The 17,175-nt window shown below is 47.8% G+C and overlaps 1 protein-coding gene across 4 annotated transcripts in view; it reads right to left on the bottom strand.

The window, feature by feature from the left end:
- LOC116626420 (H-2 class I histocompatibility antigen, Q10 alpha chain-like) overlaps positions 1-8,086 on the bottom strand; it is a 72,239-nt gene extending 64,153 nt beyond the window's left edge. Inside the window, exons 1-2 of one of the 4 annotated variants that reach the window (XM_032395730.1) lie at positions 8,035-8,086; positions 5,952-6,080 (exon numbers count right to left, since the gene is read on the bottom strand). The gene's annotated coding sequence lies outside the window, so the exon portion shown is untranslated. The other 3 variants (XM_032395732.1, XM_032395733.1, XM_032395731.1) reach the window with 3 other exon arrangements.
- Between the last annotated feature and the right edge of the window lie 9,089 nt (positions 8,087-17,175).

A 17,175-nucleotide genomic window follows, 5' to 3' on the forward strand; every position in this document is an offset into this window, starting at 1 on the left:
AAGTTGCTAAGAGTAGATCTTAAATGCTCTCAGCATACACAAAAAGTGAAATTACGACGTGATGGATGTGTTAACTAACCTTATTGTGGTAATCATTTTCATTTATATGTGCATCAGATCACCATGTTGTACACCTTAAACTTGCACAATGCTATATATCAGTTATATCTCAATAAAGCTAGGGGGAAACCCATAGACTCAAAAATAAAATAGAATGCTGGGTTCCAAAAAAATATATACCCTAGCCAAAAGAAATATCTTAAAATGATAATAATACATATGAACAATAAGAATACATATGAACCAAGAGTGGGTAAAAATGCAGTGAAAGTTAATAGTTAAATATAGATGGGGTGAGGTAAGATGGCAGCAGAGTAGGAGGACCTGAGGCTCCTCCGGTCCCATGAACACAACTAGATAACTATCAAATCATTCTGAATACCCCAGAAATCCACCAGAAGACTGACAGAACAAGCTCCACAACTAGAGGGAGAGAGGAAGCCATATGGAAGAAGGTAGGAAGTAAGGAGTCGCAGTTTGGGGAAAACAGGAGGGGCTGAATTTCCTGAGTCCTTGCAACCAGCAGGGCTTGAAGACTGGAGTTTTAAAGGTCAGAGGGCTTGGCTAGGATACAGACCTGAGGGTGCTTCCTTACTCCTGGAGGAAAGGCAGGCAAACAACCCTGGGGCAGACAGCATGGTCTGAGGAACACCTGGGGCACACAGGGGGAAGATTATTTGCTCTTCTTGGAGCACTCCCTGAGGAGTAGATTTCAGGGAAACACCTCTCCAAAGACAAAGGAACCAGCAGGTGCCATTTCCCTCCTGCACCCCTCAGCATAAACACAGAGCTACCTGCAGAGAGCAGCTCAACTCCAACACAGGCTGCCTAACCTGCTTACACTAAGTCCCACAGCCCTGCACTCTGAGCATGACAGCCCTTCTCTGTCAAGCTTGCCTCAGTCCCAGCAAGGTGGAACCCTCCCCCAGAAGATGAGTGCAGGCCCGTGTCCACACCATATCCTTAAAGCCTGGAGTTTTAAAAATCAGCAGGCTTGATGGGGCTAGAGCCCCAAAGGGCACTGTGCTTCTCCTGGAGAGAAGGTAGGCAACCAACCAGGAGGTGGACAGTGTGGAAAGAGCAATCTGAAAAACTCCTGGGACGTGGGGGTGGGAGGTGGAGGCGGGGAATATTCTCTCTTCTCAGAGTGCTTCCCTGAGGAGCAGCATCCACAGAGGCACCACTCTAGGGCCAAAGGAGCTGGCTGACGCAATACCCCCTGACCACCACCACCACCACCAGCAGAAACACAGAGCAGCCTGCAGCAAGCAGCACAGCACCAACACTGGCTGCCTAACCTGCTTACACTGAATCCCACACCCCTCCACTCTGGCAGTACCACCTTTCTCAGTCAAACTTGCCTCAGGCCCCGTGCAGTGGTGGCACTCTTCCCTAGAAGACCAGCAGAAATCCCTGCCCACACCATGTCTCCCAACCACAGTTCTGCAGGGCTTCAGTTCTAGTGGAGTAGTATCAGGTCTCATTTAACAAGCACACCAGAGCACACCTAGTTAAAACTTATCACGTTTTGGCCCAGACCAAACAGTGCCCGCTGCAGATAAGGAGAGCCTCTGCAGACAACTGACTTGAGGGATACAGCAGCCAAAATACAACAGCTGAGTGCACATAGCACACATCAGAGACACTCCCTGAAGCACCAGGCCCTGGACACTATACGACTTCATAAAGCCATTAGTCTCAAGAGCGGGAAACATCATGGGCTTTTCTAATACACAGAATAAGGCAGAGACTTAGATAAAATGCCAAGATGGAGGAATTTATCCCAAATGAAAGAACAAGATAAGGTCATGGCCAGGGAGCTAAATAAAGCAGACATAAGTAACATGTCTGATGGAGAACTTAAAGCAACAATCATAAGGATACTCACTGGGCTTGAGAAGAGAGTGAAAGACATCAGGGAGACCCTTACCACAGAGATAAAAGAGTTAAAAAAGAATCAGTCAGAAATGAAAACTACAATAACTGAGATTGGAAACAGATTTGATGCAATGAACACAAGGCTGGAAAGAGCAGAGAAACGAATAAGTGATATAGAGGACAAAATAATGGAAAATAAGGAAGCTGAACAAAAGAGAGAAAGAAGAATTATGGAACACCTCAATAGACTTAACAAAACTCAGTGACTCCATCAACATAATAACATTCATATTATAGGAATCCCAGAAAAAGAAGAGAGAGAAAAGGGGACAGAAAATTTATTTAAGGAAATCATAGCTGAAAATTTCCCTAATGTGGAAAAGGAAACAGACATCCAGTTCCAGAAGCCACAGAAAACTCCCATCAAAACCAACAAAAGCAGGTCAAAACCAAGACATATTGTAATTAAATTTGCAAAACATAGCGATAAAGAAAAAATTTTAAAAGCAGCAAGACAAAAGAAGTCCTTTACTTACAAGGGAAGACCCATAATGCTAGCTGAAGATCTCTTGGGAGAAACTTGTCAAGCCAGAAGTGAGTGGCATGATATATTCAACATGCTGAATGGGAAAAATCTGCAGCCAAGAATACTCTATCCAGCAAGGCTATCATTCATAACAGAAACAGAGATAAAGAGTTTCCCTGACAAAAAGGAAAGGAGTTCAGGACCACTAAACCACCCTGCAAGAAATATTAAAGGGGACTCTTTGAGTGGAAAGAAAAGACCAAAAGTGACAAGACAAAAAAGGAACAGAGAAAAGCTACAGAAAATAAGTAATAAAGTGACACCAAATACATATCTATCAATAATTACTCTGAACACAAATGGACTAAATGCTCCAATCAAAAGACATAGGGTATCAGAATGGATTAAAAAAAAAAAAAAAAAGGGCGCCTGGGTGGCTCAGTTGGTTAAGCGACTGCCTTCGGCTCAGGTCATGATCCTGGAGTCCCTGGATCGAGTCCCACATCGGGCTCCCTGCTCGGCAGGGAGTCTGCTTCTCCCTCTGACCCTCCCCCCTCTCATGTGTTCTCTCTCATTCTCTCTCTCTCAAATAAATAAATAAAATCTTTAAAAAAAAAAAAAAAAAACCAAGACCCATCTATATGCTGCCTACAAGAGACTCATTTTAGACCTAAAGACACATGCATATTGAAATTGAGGGGATGGAGAAACATTTATCATCATCAAATGGAAGTCAAAAGAAAGCTGGAGTAGCAATACTTATATCAGACAAACCAGATTTTAAACCAAAGAATGTAACATGAGATGAAGAAGGGCACTATATCATAATATGGGGGACTATCCAACAAGAAGATCTAACAGTTGTAAATATTTATGCACCAAACATGGGAGCACCCAAATATATAAAGAATTAATAAGAAACACAAAGGAATTCATTGATAATAATAAAATAATTGTAGGGAACTTTAACACACCACTTATGTCAATGGACAGATCATCTAAGCGAAAAACCAACAAGGAAACAATGGCTTTGAATGACACACTGGGCCAGATGGACTTGACAGATATATTCATAACATTTCATCTCGAAGCAGCAGAATACACATTCTTTTCCAGTGTACATGGGACATTCTCTAGAACAGATCACATACTAGGTCACAAATCAGCCCTTAACAAGTATAAAAAGACTGAGATCATACTATGCATCTTCTCCAACCACATCACCATGAAACTTGAAGTCAACCACAAGAAAAAATTGGGGAAGACCACAAATACATGGAGGTTAAACAACATGCTACTAAACAATGAATGGGTCAACCAGGAAATCAAGGAAGAAATAAAAAAGTACATGGAAACAAATGAAAATGAAAATGCAATTGTTCAAAACCTTTGGGATTCAGGAGAAGCAGTCTGAAGCGGGAAGTATATAGCAATACAGACCTACCTTAAGAAGCAAGAGAAATCTCAAACAACAACCTAACCTTATACCTAAAGGAGCTAGAAAAAGAACAAATGAAGCCTAAAGCCAGCAGATGAAGGAAACTAATAAAAATTAGAGCAGAAATAAATGATATAGAAACAAAAAAATAGAAGAGTAATGAAACCAGGAGCTGGTTCTTTGAAAAAATTAATAAAAATAATAAATCCCTAGCCAGACTTATCAAAAAGAAAAGAGAAAGGACCCACATAAATAAAATCACGAATGAAAGAGGAGAGATCCACAACCAACATCACAGAAATACAAACAAATACAAACAATTATAAGAGAATATTATGAAATTTATATGCCAACAAACTGGACAACCTGGGAGAAATGGATAAATTCCAAAAATATATAAACTACCAAAGCTGAACAGGAAGAAATAGTAAACTCAAATAGACTGATAACCAGCAAAAAAAAAAAAAAAAAAAAAAAAATCAGAGATCAGAAATCTCCAGGACCAGACGGCCTCATAGGTGAATTCTACCAAACATTTAAAGAAGAGGTAATACCTATTCTCAAACTCTTCCAAAAAATAGAAAAGTAAGGAAAACCTCCAAATTTATTCTATGAGGCCAGCATTACCTTGATACCATAACCAGATAAAGATTCCACTAAAAGAGAACTACAGGCCAATATCCCTAATGAATATGGATGCAAAAATTCTCAATAAAATACTACCAAATCAAATCCAATATTACATTAAAGGAATCATTCACCAAAATCAAGTGGGATTTATTCCTGTGCTACAAGGGTGGTTCAATATTCACAAATCAATCAACTTGACACACCACATTAATAAAAGAAAGGATGAGAACTCTATGATCCTCTCAATAGATGCAGAAAAATCATTTGACAAAGTACAACATCCATTCATGATAAAAACCTACAACAAAGTAGGGTTAGAGACAATATACCTCAACATAATAAAGGCCATGTATGAAAAACCCACAGCTAATATCATCCTCAACGGGGAAAAACTGAGAGTATTTCCTCTATGGTCAAGAACAATACAGGGATGTCCACTCTCACCACTTTTGTTTAAAATAGTATTGGAAGTCTTAGCCACAGCAATGAGACAAGAAGAAGAAATAAAAGGCATCCAATCAGCAAGGAAGATATAAAACTTTCCCTATTTACAGATGACATAATACTCTATATAGAGAACCTGAAATACTCCACCAAAAAAAACTGCTAGCACTGATATACAAATTCAGTAAAGTCACAGGATATAAAATCAACATACAGAAATCTGTTGCATTTCTATACATCAATAATGAAGCAGCACAAAGAGAAATTAAAGAATCAATACCATTTACAATTGCACCAAAACCCATTAGATACCTAGGAATAAACCTAACCAAAGAAGTGAAAGATCTGTACTCTGAAAACTACAGAACACTTATGAAAGAAATTGAAGAGGACCCAAAGAAATGGAAAAGCATTCCAGGCTCTTGGATTGGAAGAACAAACATTGTTTAAATGTATATACTACCCAAAGCAATCTACACATTTAATGCAATCCATATCAAAATACCATCAGCATTTTTCACAGAGCTAGAGCAAACAATCCTAAAATTTGTATGGAACCACGAAAGTCCCGGAATAGCCAAAGCAACCTTGAAAAAGAAAAGCAAAGTTGGAGGTATCACAATTCCAGACTTTACATTACAAAGCTGTAGTAATCAAAACAGCATGGTATTGTTACAAAAACAGACACATGCTTCACATCGCTGGTGGGCCTGGGAATGCAGCCACCTGGAGGGAGTGGGAGAAGGGCTGGGGGCAATGATGGAGGAACCCTATGCAAGGGCCACGGTTTGGGGCCCCATTTCCTGTGAAGGCCTTTGCCCTTTGAATGGTCTTGTTTCCTGCAGATCAGCTAGGGCTCCAAATTCCAGATAGGGCATTGCATGGCCCAAGAAGTCAAGGACTAACAAAGGCAGTCCAACTACTATTTGGAGCAGAAAAGACACTACAAGACCAAAGAAGATCAGTGGTACATACCTTAGAGTGGGCTGTCGGGATCCTTCCTCCCAGCAAGCCGTTCTTTCCAGGGGAAGAGAAACTCGGTTGCTAGCCCCAGGACTGTCACTGGGTTTCCAGACTCCAGGTTGGAAATCTCCAAGCCAAAACCTGGGGGCAAGGGAGTTTTGGGGGGACACAAGGGGTGAATGGTGTCAGAAGACCTACAACAGAAGGATAAAACCCTTCCAAGCTTCTAGATTAGTTAGGACTAGGCACCACGGAACACAGCCTTCTTGGATGTGCTACAGAGCAGAATCCATTCTCTCTGTGGCTCCAGGACCTCAAGGTTTATTATAAATAATAAAAGTTAACACTCTTTGAGGACTTACTATATACCAAAGACTGTTCAGTCACTGTATGAGTTTTGTCTCACTTAGGCCTCTCAACAGCTCTGTTTATCATCCAATCTCTTTACAGATGAAGAAACCGAGTCACAGTAAGCCCACGTATCTTGCTCAAAATAGCTTGGCTAGAAAGTGGCTTAGCCTGGCTTTAAATTCTGGCTGTAGAAGGTCATGCACTTAACCAGTCAGCCTAGCTGTAAGTCAGTCCTCAAGTGAGGTTGGGGGTTTGGATACAGCAAGATTGGCCATGAGTTGATAAGTGTGGGATCTGGGAGATAGATTCATGAGGGTACCTTGCATTACTTTCTCCACTAAAGTGAATGTTTGAATTTTTTCCATAATATAAAGTTCAGGGGCACCTGGCTGGCTCAGTGGGTAGAGCACACCATTCTTGATCTCAGAGTTGTGAGTTCAAGCCCCAGGATGGGTGTGGAACCTACTTAAAAAAAAAAAAAAAGTCAAAATATAAAGTTCAAAATAAAGGTCCCAATGCCCGAGGTCCACCAGAGACGCCTATATCAGTGAATTAGGTGTCAGCTAACAGCCACCAGGGGCTGTGACAAAGAGGTCTAGACCCAGTGGCCACCACCTTACCTCCCCACCCACCCATCACCGAATTCACAGTCCTCACAGTCCTCACAGTCCTCACCCTGAGAGTAGCCAGTTAACACCCACTGTCTAAAGAGGAACCAGGCAAACCAAACTGGTCACCCAGGTTTCCAGCCAAACCCAAAGACCTTTGAACCAAGCCAATATCCCCCACCAGAAACAAAGCATAGGGCAACAAACCTGTAGAAAGTAAGTTGCCCTAACCACCCAAAAACACCCTACATACTCCCCACCTACTCCCACCCCAACCCATTCACACCTGGGAACGTTTAGCAGTTTCCTCTAAACCAAACCTTGTCCCACTCTCCAACATCCCGGGGACCCATGACCCAAGCAACACCCCTTTCCCACAATTGGGCAATGGGTGCTAGCCCGAGGCTAGCAAACACCTTGACTTCATTTAGGTCAGAGCTCCAACCCCGCCCAGGCTTCATGCCCCTCTCCTCCCATAAAAACTCTGGGGAATCACACCGCCCCTCACCACCACCAGGGGATGTGTGCTCACAAACCAGGGCTATGTCAACCCCACAAAAACCTTAGGGTCTGCCCCACACACCACGTGAACAGAAAATTAGAGCCGGGCCACCACTACCACCAATACGGTGGCCTAGAACAGACCCGCACCACCCTCCAAAAAAGAAAATCCTGGACCAGCAGTCCTGGGGCCCCTGCTCAAGGCAGGCCCTGCAACCGAAGGATTGACCGCCAAGCCTCGCCACCCCAATTCATTCCTCTAATTCACTCCTCAAGCTGCGAGTTGTTAACCCTCCCCCCAGTGAAAAACAATCGAGATCGCCACCATAAGCCTCGCCAGAGACCCCCAACCGCAGCCTCTCCTGACTCTCCTCCACCCCCACCTCGCTCACGCCCCAAAGCTGAAGGACAGTGGGTGGGCCAGCACCCTTCACTGCCCGGCTTGCAGGAGCACCGGGACAGTCCCCACAATCCTTTGAGGGCCTGGACCGCCGTGGGCGCTTCTGAGAGGACGAGGCCACGCCTCCTGAACTACAGCAGCTGGTGGCTCATTTGCTGTTTTCTCAAAACAAGGCCGGTGGTGGGCTCTCAAGTGAAGCCCACCCTCTTCAAACTCCTTCGCCGCAAAAACTTACACTCCCCCGGAGGCCCTCGCGGTCGCCTCCGCCTGCCCGGCCCCTCTGGCGGAAGTACGTAGCGCGCCTGCGCAGCGTTTTCTTGGCGGTGGTGGGTTTGGCGGTGTTAGCTCGGGCTTGCGCCGGGGCGGGGCTTGGTTCTCCCGCTTAGCTCCGTGGGCTTCCACGTTACATTTGGAAGCTGAGGTTGGACAAGGTATAGCCGCCTCGCCGCGGTCAGCCATTACAAGGTAGACCCGGGACGCAGAGCCTGCACTCTTGGCGCTCGTAGCCTCTTTTCGAAAGACCCACGGTTAGTGCCAAACACTCAGCCCAGCTGCTGGGAGCGGGGTCTCACTCTTCCTGACAATTGGGCTGCGCTGGCGCCCTCTGCCACCCTGTCCCCAATTCCGTAACCCTCTTCAGCGCAGAGGGAGGGCGATCCACCCAGGCAGCCCAGGCCCGCCTTCTCCAGGGGAGAGCCGGATAATGGCCGTAGGGCCTCTGAGGGCCAACTTCCCTGAAACGCCTTCCCGCGGGGCTGTCTGACAGTAGGCCCATTGCCTCCTCTTAGCCTGGAGGCAGCCTTGCTGGGACCGGGCAAAGACAGCCCTGGAGGGGTCACCCATCTTATCTGGTGCCTCCCTGAAAACCAACCCTAATCCAGGTGTGACACACGCAGCAGTGAACGGCGACCAGCCCACGCTAGAGCAGGTTAAACGACAGCGACAGGACATCCATGCCTAAATGCCCTGTGATAAAAGTCAAGGACAGAGACTGCAGAGTTGGCTGAATCCTGGAGAAAGTGGGTGTGCAGGAGGAGAAGCCGTCTGACGCGCCTTCCGCGAGGCCCAAAACCCACGCTCCCAGTCAGAGGCTGAGCCCTGGCCGCTAAGGGGGGGTTGTCAATGGCCAAAAACCCGTTCTGTGTGTAGAACCGAGAATGCCAACTCTCTCCGCTGGTTTTGGCCTGTATTTTGTATTTGCATTTTCAGTATTTAATCACGGAAGGTTTCTACTTAGAGCTCTGGTTTGCCAACTTCTCTGAAAACTTCTCTCAAAACAGCCATTTCCGCGCGCTCATCTTCATTATTTCCTTCTGCTGGCTTTAGGCCGCTGTTTGTTTTCTGCCCTGGAGTTCTCTGGTTCCCAGGAGGTTTGCATACAATGTTTCGTAGATAAAAATACGCCTTTTTCTGCTGATGGCAATTTATCTATATTTGCTGCTACGGGTGCCACTGCCTCTGCTCCCCCAGTTCTGCCACCTACACACGACCCCTGGGGGCGCCCCCAGATCTGGCGAGTGGGGGTACTGGGGTTCTCCGCAGAGACTTGCCCTAGGTGCCCCAGGGACCGTGAGCAGGAGGCGCGGACACACGCCCTCTGCTGGCTTGGGGTCCCCGCCTGAGCTGTAACTCACCAGGGTTGAAAACAAGAGTTGGGGGCGAGAAAAACGACTTAAGAGACCAGAGTCCCGGCCTCTTATTGAGGCTGTAAACCCTGCTTGGAACTTTGCATTCCGGGCTCTGAAAGGCAGCTGGATAGTGTGCGGCCCAGGACATTGACAGGGGAACAGCGCCCCTTTGTGGTCAATGTTTGGTGGCCTCGAAGATGATGGGAAAACCTCACAAGTTGGTGAAACTCCCTAATAGGCGAATCACAGAGACAGCGGGGCATATGAATACCCTTATGAGCAAATTAGAGCAATGGAACATTGTTTCTCCTACCAGACTGGGAAAAGTTATAAAAAATAGATTATGGCCATCATAAACTGCCAGGTGGGAAATTAAAATGAGATGCTCTCCCTGGCAGGTTTTTGGAACAAGGAATCAAAAGGCTTTCTTAAAAGTGCATCCACTTTGATCTAGCTATTCCTTTTTTTATGGATTAATCTTTAAGTAGGAAAAGGGGTAGTAAGTTAAAGGATTACACAGAAGCATTGCTTATCATAGCAAAATTAAGAAAAATATGCAATTGTTTAAACACATTAGTAAGATCCATATAATGGACAATGATGCAATTATTAAAAATGATACTCTGTCATTGAAATGACTACAAACGTTGCTAAATTAACTGAAAACAGGGTTTAAAACAATATGTACACTCTTGTCACAGGCGGGGTTCTTCAGAGCAGATGGAGAGACCATGGGTGGGGAGAAGCAGCAATTAGGGATACACATCTATGAAAGAAGCCAGCAGAAGCCGGCCTGGGCAGAGGGAGAAGTTAAACCATAATGCAGGCTTAGCAGAACCTCAGCCAGCCAACAGGGACTCCAGAACAAGCATGACCCATCAGAGTTGGCTAGGTCAGCACGCGGTGGCCAGATCTTTATACCCACACTTCTCCCAGGCACAGGAAGGGGCTGCCAGGGAAGGGCCTGACCTCAGGAGGCATCCCTCTGCCGCTGAAGCCAACTGCTGAAGCTGATAGCCAAGGGCTGTGCAAGGAACAAACTCCTCACAGGTGAGCAAGCAAGTCCCCCCTTCAAGGTAGTGCATCTCTGCATCCACCACACCGTATGTGTCTATGATATATGTTTTCAGAAAATAAATTACACCTGTCTGGGCCCATGGAAAAAAATCTGAAGGAAGATAAAACAGGGACTCCAGTAAAACAACTCTCAAAAAGTGAAGAGGCCTGTGATGGTTAATTTTATGTGTCACCTTGACTGACCATGGTGATGTAGTTTTGGAATGTGTTAATGAGGTCCGGAGCAGTCGGCCAAGAAAGAATTGTTGAGATGTCTTTGGTGCAAAAAGGGTGATTTTATGAAAGCAGGGGAGACAGGACCCGTGGGCAGAAAGAGCACTGGGGCTGTGAGGAATGGCTGATTATACACTTGGGAGTTGGGGGAAGTAAGGACAAAGGGAGGTGTCCAAAAGGACTTCCATATGCTGAAGAAGATTCCGGATACTGGAGGCGTTGCTATTGCCAAGTTAAGGTCGTTTTTCCTTCTAGTGAGGCATTAACAGTAAGACAGTTGGGAGATTCCTGAGGAATGCTATACTCTATTACAAGTCCATGTCAATAGGCTGCAGGTTATAAAGAAGTTTAATTTTATTTACATTCCCTTTTACCTCTGTTTCCCACGTCACTGTGGAGGGGAGGGTGATGTTAGGGCTCCAGGAAATTGGTTCTCTGGGTCTCTGGAAGTTAGGTTATTGATAAGAATGCTTTTTCCTTGTAAATCACTAAAACACTGGTAAACTGATAAAGACTCATGTCCTCTGATTTTTATCAGTTCACCATTTGCTTTTCCCTTCCGTAGCTTTAGGGCAGCCAGAACTGCCTGAGGAATGGCACACACAACCCACCCTGTGGGGGCTGGAGTGAGGTGTCGGCTGGTGCTTTCCCCTCAGCTTGCCTTCTGCTCCCTCATCAATGGGGTGGCCAGATTAAACACTGTTTCTGGATGTGTCTGTGAACATGTGTGTTTCTGGATGAGATTAACATTGGTATCAGTGGACCCAGTAAAGTAGATTGCCCTCCCCAATGTGGGGAGTATCATCCAATCCCTTGAGGGCCTGGATAGAACCAAAGGCGAGGGAAGGGGGGATTCACCCCTTTTCCCCCTCTTTGCTTGAGCTAGGGGCATCTATCTTCTTCCCCACCAGCCCCCTGCTGGGGCTCCTGGGTCACAGACCTTCAGACCTAGACTGGAATCTGCACCATTGGCTTCCTGGTTCTCAGGCCTTGAGACTCAAACTAAATTACACCACCAGCTTTTCCTGGTCTCCCACTTGCAGATGGCAGATGGTGGGATTTCTCAAACTCCGTAATTATGTGAGCCAATTCCTTGTAATAAATAGATACACACACACACACACACACACACAATTGTTCTGTTTCTGGAGAATCCCGACTAATACAAGGCCCCAGGCATCCATGGAGCAAAAACTATTACTCATCCTTTAGTGAGGCACCTCTAAGGTACCAGCAAGCTGCAGTATTTTGCTCCCAGGAGGTTAAATCCAGTGAAAAGGCCAAGGACCGGAGGAGACCTGGGAGGGATAGGCTCAAAGCCGAGTCAGGGTTCTGAAACTGAGCCTCCTGTTACAGGCTGAGCTGCCCCACTGAGTAGAGCTCCAGCAAGACTTAAGAGAGGCATCCTTTGTCTTCCAGGCAGCCCCTGGTATCCATAGCCTCAAGCACCATCCCACCAGGACTGAGTCCTGAATACCTGCCCCACATAGAAGTCTAGTCTCCAGGCAATGCTATCTTAGCTGGAGGCCTTCATGCCTGCTGCCTGAGCAGGGCAAGTGCTCCCTCCTTCCTCTGTCCCGAGCAGAAAGTCTCCTGACTACCCAGAATAAAGGGATCCACAGACATCTCAGGAAAGGGTATCCTGCAGAACATGGCCAATGGCCATGAGATCCCTGCCCCCTGCCTCAGTTTCCCCATGCATATAATGGGGTCCTCAAGGTACTGTGGATACAAAAGTGAATGAGGCAGAGCCCGTGCCCTCAAGGCAGTGGGAGAAGGACTCGAATGCAAATACAATGGTGACACTGCAGGACAAGAGTTAGGTGAGGGTATAGGAGGGGACGTGGCAGTTACAGTCGGTAGGTCATGTGGGGGCTATTGCCCCGGGGCCACACCAGATGCCAGGTGGAGATTCGGGATCTCAGGGTCTGAGTGCATCTTGCTTGGAGAGGATGAAGCAAAGCAGAGTGTCAGGCCTGGGGGGAGAGACCTTGAGCCTGAGAGCCTTCAGTCTGCCCCCTAGGACTTGGATCTCCCTGGTTTCGCTCCCGGTGGCAGAAGTAGGTAGGGGCCTTAGAGAGATGCGGGACCAGGAGCAGCATCAGGGCCTCAGGGGAGGGAGGAGATGAGAAGGTACAGGTGAGAAGGTCAAGGAGGGGAAGTGGAGGAGGAAGAGGAGAGGAAGAGGAAGAAGTGGGGATGGGAGAGGAGGGAGTAGGGGGAAGGGTGGAAGCTACGTTCCTGCCCCCTCTCTCTGGCTGGGGGTAGGAACACACAGCCTGTGGGTGCGCTCAGATACAGGAGCCCCAGATAACTGCCCTCTGCCTGGGAGAGAAAGAGAGTCCATGAGCCCAGCGCTGGCCAGGGGATGGTCAACTGCCCTTCTGTTACCTGTGCCCCATGAGACCTCTGCCCCCTGGTCTCCTTGGTTACAAAGGCTGCCTCCCACAGGCCTCCGGTTACAGAGAACCCTGCTCCCCCCCCAGAGCTGCCAGCCAGCGGGGGGCTCGGGACCTCAAGCTTCCTGAGATGGGGAAGCTCAGCAAGCCTTCTGTGGTAAGCTTAATGATGTGTGTTGTTTTAAGCCACTAAGCTGGTGGTACTTTGTTCCAGTGGCAATAGGAAACCCACATTCCCCCTGGGGAGCAGTGTTCTTCCCCTCAAGGTGCCTGGAAGCCACTCCCTCTGATCTGCCCTAAGGCTCCCTATTACTGGCTGCCAGGCTCTCTTTTGGCCTGGGGAGGAATGGTCACTGCCCTCCTCTCTCCACTCAGACCCAGCGACCCAGCGGAGCCCCAGGCCTTGGCAAGCTGGCCAGGCCTGCCTGCTGGTCCTCAGCTGCCTTGCCAATGGGACACCTTGCTGGACTTGAGATGGTGGAGGAGATCAGAGATGTATTCAAGCTGCTGTGAAACCAGAATCTCCTGATTAGGGTTTTGGTTTAAAGATGGGTAAGACATGTTCAGCTTCAAAACCTTAGAAACACCTTGGAATTTCCCTGTAGACAGCAGGAGAGAATCTCTGTCCCATGGCATATTAGAAGTATTTGGCCTTCCAGAGGAGAGTAAGGCTGCAATGAAAGACCAGGGACAGAGTGGGGCAGTGTTCCTGGGGGGGTTGTGCCTCCTCTCCAGGATCTCCCTCCAGGGTTGACTGGTTGCATTCTGGACAAGCACAGGTCCACCTCCTGGAATTTGCACTGCTCTGCTTCCCAAGCTCTCTTCTGCCCTTAGAGCTGAGCCCAACCTCCTAGAACCCCCAGTGCAGCCTCCTTCTGGATGCTGTGAGCACTAAATGGCCACCTCTGCCCCAGACCCCAACTCCTTGACTTCCTTTCTCCCTAGAGAGCATGACCAACGAGTGGGCCAAGCCTCACCCCACCAGGCTGTCACTGCGGGCCTGGGTGGGCGTGCCTGTGAGTAGGTGTAGGAGGCCCGCCTTTATTTTTCCCCTGCCCTGTTCACACTCCCACCCTCCTTTTATCCTGTTCTCCCCATCTTCTCTAGAAATTCTCCACTTTTCTCCATTTTCACAATGTTTTTTAAATGGGTTAGCTCTGTGGGGCACCTGGGTGGCTCAGTCTGTTAAGCGTCTGCCTTCAGCTCAGGTCATGATCCCACAGTCCTGGGATGAAGTCCCACATAGGGCTCCAGGGAGCCTGCTTCTCCCTCTGCCTCTCTCTTTCTCTCTCACGAATAAATAAAAATCTTAAAAAAAAAAAAAAAAAGATAAAAATAAATGGGTTTGCCCTGTGCCTTAATGCAAGGAGCATTGCTGTCCCCTGAGGACCCTGTTGGGGTCCTTGGGTCCTTGGGTCCTTCTGGGAGGACCTTGGATCCGTCTGGGAGAGCACCTCGGACTTTCACTATAGCAGGAAATTCCCCAACTACAGTTCAGTTAGCAGAGAGGTGGCGCCCGGAGGAAGCGCCCCTGGGGGAGAGGTGGGGGAGAGATTCGTATGTAAATGATATGCAAATGAGCTCAGAACCCGCTCTCCAGATTGGTGCCTCTCGGTCCCCAGGTCCGGCCCCGAGAGGAGCTCCCCAGGCAGCCTGGCGCCTCCGGGTTGAGTGCGGGACCGTACCCGGGGCGCCCTGCCATCCGCATTGCTACCTTCTGTGTCTCCTCTCTCCTGTAGTCCGGTTTAGCACTCTCTGAGTCCCCTTCCATGCTACCTTGCCTGTTCTGGCCCCCGTTCTTAATTGCCAAATTCTCCCGTCTTGGGTTTCCCACCCCCAGTGAAACAGACAAGTCCCAATGTTTAAGGTACAGGGAAGCTCACTCAGAGAAGCAGCCGGCGTCCACAGTGCCCCCTGACCTGGGCACGTCCGACTCATACAGCGGAGATCACGGGGTATATGGCAATGAGCGCTGGGAGTGGGCGCTCTGGTCTGGGTGGCACCAGGAGAGAGACCATCACTGTCCCTTAATGAGCCCACAGCCTGTCCAGGTCTGATGCTCTTCTAGGGCCTCACTCATTTCCAGGGGGCGGCCCACAGGGGATGCTCTGAGAACGTTAGCATGGGGGCGGGGGCTCAGAGCCACCTCTTCCCAAGTCTCCTCCTCTGCGGATGGGGACCCCGGGGTGGGGGGGGGCAAGTTCCTGGGCGCCTTCAGCCCTTTTAGGTTTAGGAACGAATGGGTGCGACCTGTTTTCCCACCCAGCTCGCCTGGTCAATGGCTACTTCAAATGGAGAGAAGTTGGAGGTGATAAATCCTATATCTGGTGGATTACAGGAGGTAACATCTTTCAGTCCGTTTTGGAAAACAATTTGGCAATGTCTCATAGCATTAGAATATATCTATGCTTAGGCCCTATAGTCTCATTCTTGGATATCTATTCTGAGGAATTAATCACTAAGATCACATACAAGGATATTATTGCAAAAAAATTTCCTGGTGCTCCTCAATAGTGAGGGGTACATTGCAGTTTATCTCACCCCCCCCCCCCCCCCGGGGATTAGAACCTCAAGTCAGCATTAGGGTTGGTAGGATTAAGGCATGGGGATTAGGGTTCTGGTGAGGGCCCTAATATTAGGATTGGAGTTAGGGCCTTAAATTTAAGACCGTAAGGTTAGGGCTTGGGTTGGTACTTTAGGGTTAAGGTGACACCCAGGATTAGGGTCTTAAAGGGAATGTGCTATATCCCTATTAACTGATTCATGCAGATCTCTGGGATGTGTTAAGAGGCAGAGAACGTATACATTATAACCCCATTTTTGTAAAGCAGATGGTGATCAACTTTTTCTGTGTGCCATTTATGTGTTTACATATACATGCATTTGAGAATGTTGTTAACATTGGATAAATGGGGCGCCTGGGTGGCTCAGTCATTAAGCGTCTGCCTTCGGCTCAGGTCATGATCCCAGGGTCCTGGGATCGAGTCCCACATTGGGCTCCCTGTTTGGCGGGAAGCCTGCTTCTCCCTCTCCCACTCCCCCTGCTTGTGTTCCTGCTCTCGCTATCTCTCTCTCTGTCAAATAAATAAATAAAATCTTTAAAAAAAAAAACAAACACATTGGATAAATGTAGGGGCAGAAGGGGGAAAAAGAAGATTTTTTTTAAAGCTGCATTATAAAAGAAGATGTACCTACCTCTTTTGACTCCACTAACTTCACAGGGAAATAAGCACTGATCCCCAGGTTTCCCTCTTTTGCTTGGCTCCCATCTACCTTTACAGCCACTCACTTGTCTATGGACACCTTGGTTTATAAGATGTGGGATACAAATGATATCCACACCCTTCAGGAAAGATCCAGACCCTGCCTCTCATGGTCACAAGAGAATAGAACACAGTACAAAATGCCGCATCTCAGATAATAAACCTAACGCCTCTGGGAGGAGTCTCACCTGCAGAAGCGAGAGCATTGTGTTTTTTCAGGAGACCGTTCAGAAGTGGCAGCAGGGGGGACCCCTGCCTCAGGTCAGCACTGGCCTCATCCAGAAGGCTGCCACTCCAGGAGCCCAGGATCTCTCAAGCTGTGCTAGACGCTCCCCTTGCACATAAGCCATGTGGAATTTGGCATGTCCTCTGAAGCATCCATTATATCTTGAGCCCCGAGCTGAGGGCCAGCCTGTTGTGTATCTATTTGATCACTGCTAGGGGAAGGACGAGGAGTTCTGGACACAGCCAACTTTCCCAGTCCCCTGGTGCTGCCATCCCCTGATGCTCAGCATTAGTTGTAAATAAATGTCAGGCTCCAACATTAAGCAGTAAGGGTCTTACTGTGCCTGTCACATGTCTGTCATTCCACAGTGAATGACTCTAGCCCAAGAGATGCTGCTATAGGACCTCCTCCTCTTTAATACCCATAAAAGGAACTTGGGGGATCATTTCTTTCTCAGCCTAACACTAAGCTCTCCTCTCAGCAGATCTGTCTCTGTCCCAGTCTAGAACAATGTAGCCCTCCTCTGGCACTGGCTTCACAGAGCCCTCTGTTCTGGTGCTGGTGGCACAC

This window comes from Phoca vitulina, unplaced genomic scaffold (assembly GCF_004348235.1).
Source record: "Phoca vitulina isolate PV1807 unplaced genomic scaffold, GSC_HSeal_1.0 scaffold87, whole genome shotgun sequence".
Taxonomy (NCBI): Eukaryota; Metazoa; Chordata; class Mammalia; order Carnivora; family Phocidae; genus Phoca; species Phoca vitulina.